The following is an 8,396-nucleotide window of genomic DNA, read 5'->3' as shown; positions in this document are numbered from 1 at the left end:
GGGGGAGTCATGGACTCAAACCCCGCAAGGCTGCTCTCCAGCTGTGTGACCCGTGGTCAGTGGCCTACCCACTCTGAGCTCGGCTCTCTGAGTTGGATTACTGTGCCCATTTTGCAGAGAACAAAACCATGGCACAGCTGGGGTTGAGCCCAGCCAGTGAGGCTCCCAGTCTGCCCTGGCGCCTCCCCACCGCCCTGTCCTACCCCTGGGGCTGTTGGGAGGAGGAATTGGGGCAACTCTCACACCGTTCCTCGCCCAGCTTGGCACACAACAGGCCTGGCCCATCCTGACCCTGCACGGCTGCGTTCTGGGCTGGGACTGTGGCCCTGGGGGGAGAGCTGCAGCTCAGACGAGGGCTGTCCAGGGCAGAGGGCTGAGCTGGGGGAGCTGTCCTGCATGAGTCCCCGGCCGGCCCGCGGGGGCCTGGGCTCCAGCCTGCGCGTGAGCGGCCCCCTCCCCAGGAATGCCTCCAAGTTCAAAACCAGTCAAGGAGCAAACCAGGACAGAGCTGCATCGTGCACTTGAGGTCACCAGTCTCCCTCCTGCCCCCTTGGATGCCACCAGCTCTGGGGAGTTCTGCTTTCCTGGCAGGTGGGGGAAGTCCAGCTGGTGTCCCCTGCACTGCCCTCTGTCCTGCTAGGACAGGGCTTGGCAGGGCCTGGCTTTTCGTTACCAAAGTCCTGAGCAGTGGGGGCAGTGAACCCAAGCCAATGTCTCTGAGAGCTCAGAAGTTTCCAGCCAGAGATCCGGCCCGAGCCGGCTCTGTGAAGCATTCCCGGTCCATCAGAGAGCCCGCCTGGATGGATTTTCCAGGCCCCAGCAGCACGCCCGGCCACGATCATTCCAGTGGGGTGTTTTGTGAGCACCCGAGAAAGGGGGAGGTTTGGGGTCTGTGGCGAAGGCCTGAGCTTCCGTGGCTGGGGTCACACCACCTCACGCTCCTTCCAGAGCCAAGATGCGGTGGGATGAGATCAGATGAGAAACGGGGGCTGGTGCACAGGAGCTGGGCAGCCCCAGAGACGCCCCCTTCCCGCCACAGCCTATAAAGAGGGGCGGGGTCTTCTTGGAGCCCTGGGGACCACTGTTTATTCACTAAACACCGATGGAGCACCTGGTGGCGTGAAACTCCAGTTGCGGACATGAATATGAAAATAAAATCTTGGTAAAAGGATGATGCGTTGGAAAAGGAAACGCTCACATTTACTGAGCTTTTACTACACATCAGGCATGGCTCTGGGCGCTCAACATCTGCCTGACTCACACCGGCCCCGCTGGGTGGGGAAATTATCCTTAGCTCCACATGGGGGAAGGGGGGCGCCGCTGAGGCTCAGCGGGGTCAGGCCCCTACCCAGGGTCCCGCGTGGGAAACGGTAGAGCAGGTGAGCTCTGAGCCCCTTGGCCACCTGTGAGCCAGGTGTGGGACAGGCCTGGGATGGAGATGGAGAGAGAGACACTTCCCCCTGGGGGACCCCAGGCCAGTGGCCAGTTCCCCGTGAGGTGGTCCGGTGGGAGGCGCAGCTGGGGACTCACACAGATCCTGAGGGCAGGACCGAGACCCGCTAACATCAGCTGGAGGGAAGAGTGAGGGGCTCCGCTGGGAGGGGACCTGAGCAGCAGGTGGAATGTGTCCCACGCGGGCCGGGCAGGGAGCTGGACCTCCCTCCCCACTCTGCTGTGTCTGGGAACACCCACAGCCTCTGTCACCCCAGGCCCACGTCGGCCCAACGCAGCTGTCTCCAATGGAGACCCGCGGCTGAGTGCCAATCCCAGGGCCACCCGCGGCACCAAGACGGCACCTCTGTGGGGACAGTGGCAGGAACCTCCTGCCTGGAAGAGGGACGCCTAAGTTGAGCCGCGTGAAGAAGGAGGAAGGGCGTCCCATGAGAGGGAATGGTCTTGTGCGGAGGCTCGGAGGCCAGGGTGAGGCCGACACGCGTGGGGAGCCAGACGCAGCAGCTGGGGGTGGCGGGCTGAGCTGGGGGAGGGTCGGGGAGCTGGGAGAAGAGGCGGAGGGGGTGGAGGACCAGGTCTGGCCGGCCCAAGGGTCAAGTTCAAGGGGGCAATGGGGAGCCATTGAGGGTTGCAGCGGGGGGGCAGCAGAACCAGAGTGGCATTTTCCAAGTCTTCCGGATGCTGCGTGGAGAATGGGCGGAGGGGTGAGAGGGGAGGTCAGTGGGGAGGCTCCTGCAGCGTCCCTAGAAAGACGGTCCCAGCCAGAGTGGCTTTGGAAGTGGGGATTCTGGTGGGTTTGAGGGCTCTAACGAGTGAGTGTTGTCAGGACCCTCCCTGGGGAGACTTCTCAAGGGAGAAGATCTGCGGGGTCCTGGGGGGCACGTGATGCGCAGGGTTGGGGACGCCCAGAGCCCCCTGGCCAGGCTCTTGCCTGCTCCTGGGGTGCTGGGAGGGCCGAGACCCAGGGTGCCGGGGCCTTTCCCTCAGAGGACTTCTGTCTCACCCAGGAGGAGGTGGAACTACCTCAGAGCGGCCGGAAGGGCCAGGAAGGCGTGGCTCAGCCCCACCCTTCCCCATCCCTCACACAGGGAGGGCAGGCTGGAGGGGGGACACAGTTGGGCAGAGGAGTGGAGGCATACTCACGGTGCAGGTGGGGGGCTGGGATGGCAGTTTGGGGCCGAGGGCAGAGAGGAGGGATTTGGTCTGGGCCTTGAATGTCAGCAACGGAGAGGCTGGGTTAGGAGTGGGAGGGGTGGCCCCCGCCTCAGGTGGAAAATCTCTGGACCGTTTCCACCATGTCCAGCCCCTGGCAGTTCCCTTAGATGTCCCCCGTCCAAAGCCAGAATCAGCCAGAAACATCAATGCCTAAGCCGGGGACTCCGACGGGGACATCGGCCACGTTGTCAGTGCTGGGAGCGAGCCCTGGGTCTCCGTAACTACCCCAGCCTGGAGCGAAGTCCCAGCCCGCCATGGGATTCAACCCCACACGCCTGACTCTGCGTGTGGGCGCTTGGCAGCCGGAGCCCGAAGGGAAGTGGGCGCAGAGACTGCGGGGTTCCCAGGGCACCCGATCTTCCTGGAGCCTGACCGGGGCCCCCAAGGAATCCGAGGTGCAGCCCCGCTGTGATGGCCTCATCGGGGGGTCACAGACTCCCTTCACAGGGGCGAGGGGGCAGGACCGTCTGGGACCACAGACAGGGATGCGGGAGGGGGCAGGGCCGTCTGGGACCACGGACAGGGATGCGGGAGGGGGCAGGGCCGTCTGGGGCCACGCACAGTGACGGGCCGAGGTCTTTAGGAGCTCACTGTTCAGTGGAGGGAACACGTGCTGAGCTGAGTCCCTCTCTTCCATCCAGGGGGGCGGTCGGAAGGATGAGGGGCCCTGTTACAGGCGAGGGAAGCGCCTCGGAGGGCCACCAGCACGCTCGCCCCTCTGCCTTACGCGTCATACGGGGCCTCGAGGAGGAGCCCGCCCTCTGCTTCTGGACTGACTTTTCCTTCTTCAATAAACAAACAGCTCTCACTTCTCGGTGTCAGGCCTGTTCGGGCACGTCAGGTGTCTGGGATCCCTGGACCCACACAGCAGCCTGCGAGGTTGGTGCAGGCGGGAAACCAGGCACAGAGAGGCTGTGCGCTTGCCCACAGCTGCCCAGCCTGGGAGAGGGTTTGAACTGCCGAGGCAGCTCCGGGGCAAAGCCCCTGCCCTTGGGTCAAGGTGGAGAAGGAGGCCTCAATTTACCCTGCTGCCCTGGGTCCTGCAGAAGGCAGAGGGCAGAGGGCAGGAGCTGCTTATTCTGGGTTCTGGGCCCCTGGCTTAGTAAGACGTGAGTCACCGAGTCCAGCCAACAACAGCTCGCATCAGCTCCCAGGGAGGAGGCTGCTGAATGCTGATTCCCGGGGCCGCACTCACCCTACACCTCTTGGTTGGGAGCTCCAGAGCCAGCACTTCTATGTAGTCCACACTGGGGTCTGAGGATGGTCGATACAGGCCGGGCCCCGGGTGGGGCTGCCCCTGGAGAAAACAGCAAATGCCTTGGGCAGAACCCCTAGAAACCCATAAAGTGTGGGGTGGAGTTTATAGGACAGAGAAATAAATATTGACTCAGGGAACAACCCAGGAAGGCTTCCTGGTGGAGTTGGAGGTTGGGTGGGACCTTAAGAGTTGAGTTTAGTGGGCAGCGTTGAAGGAGGGCATCCAGGTGGAGGGCGCTGCCCAGGCAAAGCCTTGGCGGCTGGAAAGGGTGACCCTACACTGGAGTAATCAGGTCTGGGGAGCACATGAGGGAGACAGTGTAGGGAGTGAAGCCTAGTGGTGAGGCCATATCTTGAAAGGTCCTGAAGGGCAGGCTAATCGTCCCGGTTTCCAGCCGCACTGGACATCAGTCACCTGCGGGAGTTCATTCATTCATTTATGAAATACATACACACTGTGTCCCTACTCGAAAGCCAGACATAGTTCTTGAAAATGAGAGGACAGCGGACAAACTAACAGACGAGATCTCTGCCCCGGTGGGGTGAAAGTGTTGTCCAGGGAGAGAGACTGAAATGAAAGGAACAGGGAAGTAGAATGATGGCCGATTACTCTGGGTGCTTAAATGGAAATTGCTCAGTGGGTGTGACAGAGAGGGCCTGGGTGACAGGGAGGGGGCCTCTCTGAAGAGGGGACCCTCTAAGACCTGGAAGATGAGCCAGCCAGAAGAGACAGAGAAAGGAAGCCAGAGGCAGTGTGTGTGCAAAGTCCCTGAGGCAGGAGGATTGCAGTAAATTCGAGGCTGGTGAGGTTGGGGCTAGGGAGGGAGACAGGAGGACGTCAGGAGATGAATCCAAGGGGCAGGCAGGGCCAGGTCTGTCCTCCACCCCAGGTTGGGAGGGATTCTGAGCAGTGAGCTCACCACACAGGGTTTTCAGCAGAGAAGAGGCTGATGAGATTTACATGAAATGCAGATTCCGGGGCCCCACCCAGACCTGCTGGCCGGAATTCGCATAGGTGGGGGGCTGGGAGGCTACCTGTGCAGACACATGGACTTTGCTGGACCATAAGATGTCATGTGGTAGGAGGGGATGGTGAGCGGGAGACAGACAGAGACACGGAGACAGAGAGAGGAAATCAGACAGAAGGATGCAGAAAGAGACAAGAGCTCTTAGGGCTCTAGGCGCGCATAGGATATGATACCTACGAGAATGAGGGGGTCAGAGAGGGCTGGGAAGGGGCCAGAGCAGGTGGGGCCCCTGCAGGAACTGAACACAAAGGCACCCGAAGGTCACTCTGAGGACACACACCTCTGGGCGGACGGGATAGATGGGCAGGGTTGTCACCTTTGCTCTGCAGAAGAACTGCCCAACTTGGGGGTGGCGGGTCCACAGAGATGAGGTGGGGATCTTAGGGTCTGAGCTCTGGACCTCAGGAACCAGTCCTCACCCTAGGCATCCCGGCTTAGTTGAGGCAGAGAAGTGGATCCCATGACCCCCTGTCTCACTGCCCAGTTAATTCCAAACTTGGGCTCATTTTGCAGAAAAAAGATCGGGGGTGCCACCTGGTGGCCAGAGCTGTGGCCATGGCCCGCGTCAGGGCCCACAGTGTCCGGGGGGGCCCAGGAGTCTCTATGACAGATGTTTATAGTTACGCAATTAATGCACGTGCCCTGCAGGTAAAGTCGAAGACCCAGACAAAGTCAAAAGAAACTGACCGCCTGGGATTTCAGCCAGAGAGAGCCTTTCTTCACACGTTCACTGACTTCCTTCAACCTCTTTTCCATGCATCCAGACATTTTTTAACCCAAAAAGTGCATCACACCCCACACAGAGCTCTGGGACCTACTGGGATTGTCCCTATGCACCGCTAGATGCTGGATCTCTTTCCGTGTCACTGAAGGTTCTTTCAAAACATAACTTGAGCAGCTGCACACGCCCTCTGGGTGGGGCCAGGGGGTGACTCAGGCTGGCTGAGCACTGTAGGTTGGATTTATTGGAGCAAAGTGAGTTTTCCAGAGTTTTTTGGTTTTGTCGTTGCTTCCCTTGAGGAAGATTGAAACTTCAAAGCCCTCGGCTCTGTGATGAGAAAGGGGTTTTGACAAATCCACATTCAGATACAAACCTCATGGCTCTGGGGACCAGGCCCACCCGGCCTCCCAGCGGCACTCCGAGTTACCTCACGACCCACCCCAGGCTCCTCGCAGAGTTGGAGGGTCCTGACACACAATGGGACTGGTCTGGGCCAGTCAGACCTGGATTTGATCTTGCTTTCCTGGGCCTCAGTTTCCTCATCTGTGCAATGGGCAAAATCCCAGTTTGTCCACTTCATAGAGCTGTGGTGAGGGTTAAACAGCCTTCGTCTGTGTGGAGGGACAGTTCCTGGGCCTGTGTTCATATGTAGATTCATGGGCTGTGGGTCGGGCAAACTCTGGAACGGCCCGGCATGTCCTCTTCCACTGCAGAGGGGTCGGATACCTCCTAGGAGGGGCCTGAGTGACAGATGTCATTAAGTCACAGCAGGCTAGACCCGCTGTTTGCTGCCACTGTGGCCGTGGCCTTGTGGGGAACCGTGAGCACAGGGATGACAGCAGCCGCTCCGCGGACGTCCACGGAGTGCTCGCTCGTGCTAGGCGCTGCCACGGATTCTCTGTTACCCCCGCTTTGCAGACGGGGAGCCGAGGCTCAGGGAGACTGCACGACAGTTCCAGGGCCAAGCCTCTGGTAAGAGTCTGAGCCCTGGCGGGGCCCAGGCCTGGCTGCCCCTCGCTGGGCAGGAGGAGGTGATGCTGCCCAGTGGCCCCGAGGTGTGATGTGTGTGTGTGTGTGTGTGTGTGTGTGTGTATGTGTGTGTGTGACGTGAGTGATGTGTGTGTGTGATGTGTGTGTGTGATGTGTGTGTGTGTGAGTGATGTGTGTGTGTGAGTGTGACGTGTGTGTGAGTGATGTGTGTGTGTGACGTGTGTGTGAGTGATGTGTGTGTGAGTGACGTGTGTGTGACGTGTGTGTGAGCGATGTGTGTGTGTGACGTGTGTGTGAGTGATGTGTGTGTGTGTGAGTGTGACGTGTGTGTGAGTGGTGTGTGTGTGTGACGTGTGTGTGAGTGACGTGTGTGTGAGTGACGTGTGTGTGACGTGTGTGTGAGCGATGTGTGTGTGTGACGTGTGTGTGAGTGATGTGTGTGTGATGTGAGTGTGACGTGTGTGTGATGTGTGTGTGACATGTGTGTGACGTGTGTGTGAGTGACGTGTGTGTGAGTGACGTGTGTGTGAGTGATGTGTGTGTGTGTGAGTGTGACTTGTGTGTGAGTGATGTGTGTGTGTGATGTGTGTGTGTGACATGTGTGTGAGTGACGTGTGTGTGAGTGACGTGTGTGTGATGTGTGTGTGTGTGTGACGGTGATGTGAGTGTGTGTGATGTGTGTGTGTGTGTGTGTGAGTGTGATGTGTGTGATGTGTGTGTGAGTGAGTGTGTGTGTGTGTGTGTGTGTGAGATGGTGGGAGGGGGCTGCCCTGTCAGGAGGCCCCCCCTCTGCCCTGGGCACTGAGCTGTGTGTGCACTGCGGGGTCAGGCTGCTGAGGTCACAGCCCAGAGGGTGAAGCCGCTGCCTGCTGGGCCTGGGCAGGGCTCACTAGGGGCGGTTCAGCTTCTGACCATCTTATCCAAACTGATGTCAGATTAAAACTAGGGAGTCAGAGGGGGAAGATGGGGTCTGGGGGGGCAACATGGCAGGGGGGCGGCCTTTGAGACGTGGGCAGCTTGGGAGGCCGTGTGGTGAAGGGCACAGTTACCAACAGCACTGACACAGGGACTCCTGGTTCCTATGAGCCAGACACTGATTTCATCCTGCAAACCGTCTTGAGAGGGAGGAACTACAATTATTCCATTTTACACGTGTGGAAACTGAGGCACAGGCAGACTAGGTATCTGCCCAAGGTCACACAGCAGGAAGTGGTGGGACTGAACTTCGAACTGGGGTGGCCCTGAGCTTGTTCTCTTCAGCCCTACACTGTCGCAGGGACCCGGGGGCATCCACCTGCGTGGTGGGCCTGCGTGAGGACAGGGGGCCTGACTGCGCTCAGATGGGGTCCTGTTCCACTCACCAGCGGGGGCCCCCAACCCCACACGCCCTCCCAGACCAAGGCATTGCCCAAACATGATGTGGGCCTTCCACGCACGAAGGTTTTCTTTTACATCCAAAGGGGTTATCTTATCCCACTTTGTCCCCTGGATTCAACCCTGGCTGTGTGACCTTAGGCAAGTAGCTTAACCTTTCTGTGCCTCAGTATTATCGCCATGTGAAATGGGTTGAGAATCCCTTTCTTCACAGGCTGGATGGAAGGATGGAGTGACTTAGTACAAGTGGGAGTTCCACAAACATCAGGGTTCAGGGCTACAATGCTGCAGGCAAGGTCCCTGGGACTCCTGGAGGAGCTGATCTGGGGTCTTACGGGGGCAGGTCCCAGCTTACAGGG

Source organism: Balaenoptera borealis (genome assembly GCF_965194805.1).
Source record: "Balaenoptera borealis genome assembly, chromosome: 16".
NCBI classification, from domain to species: Eukaryota; Metazoa; Chordata; class Mammalia; order Artiodactyla; family Balaenopteridae; genus Balaenoptera; species Balaenoptera borealis.
Note: the sequence above shows the minus strand (reverse complement) of the source record.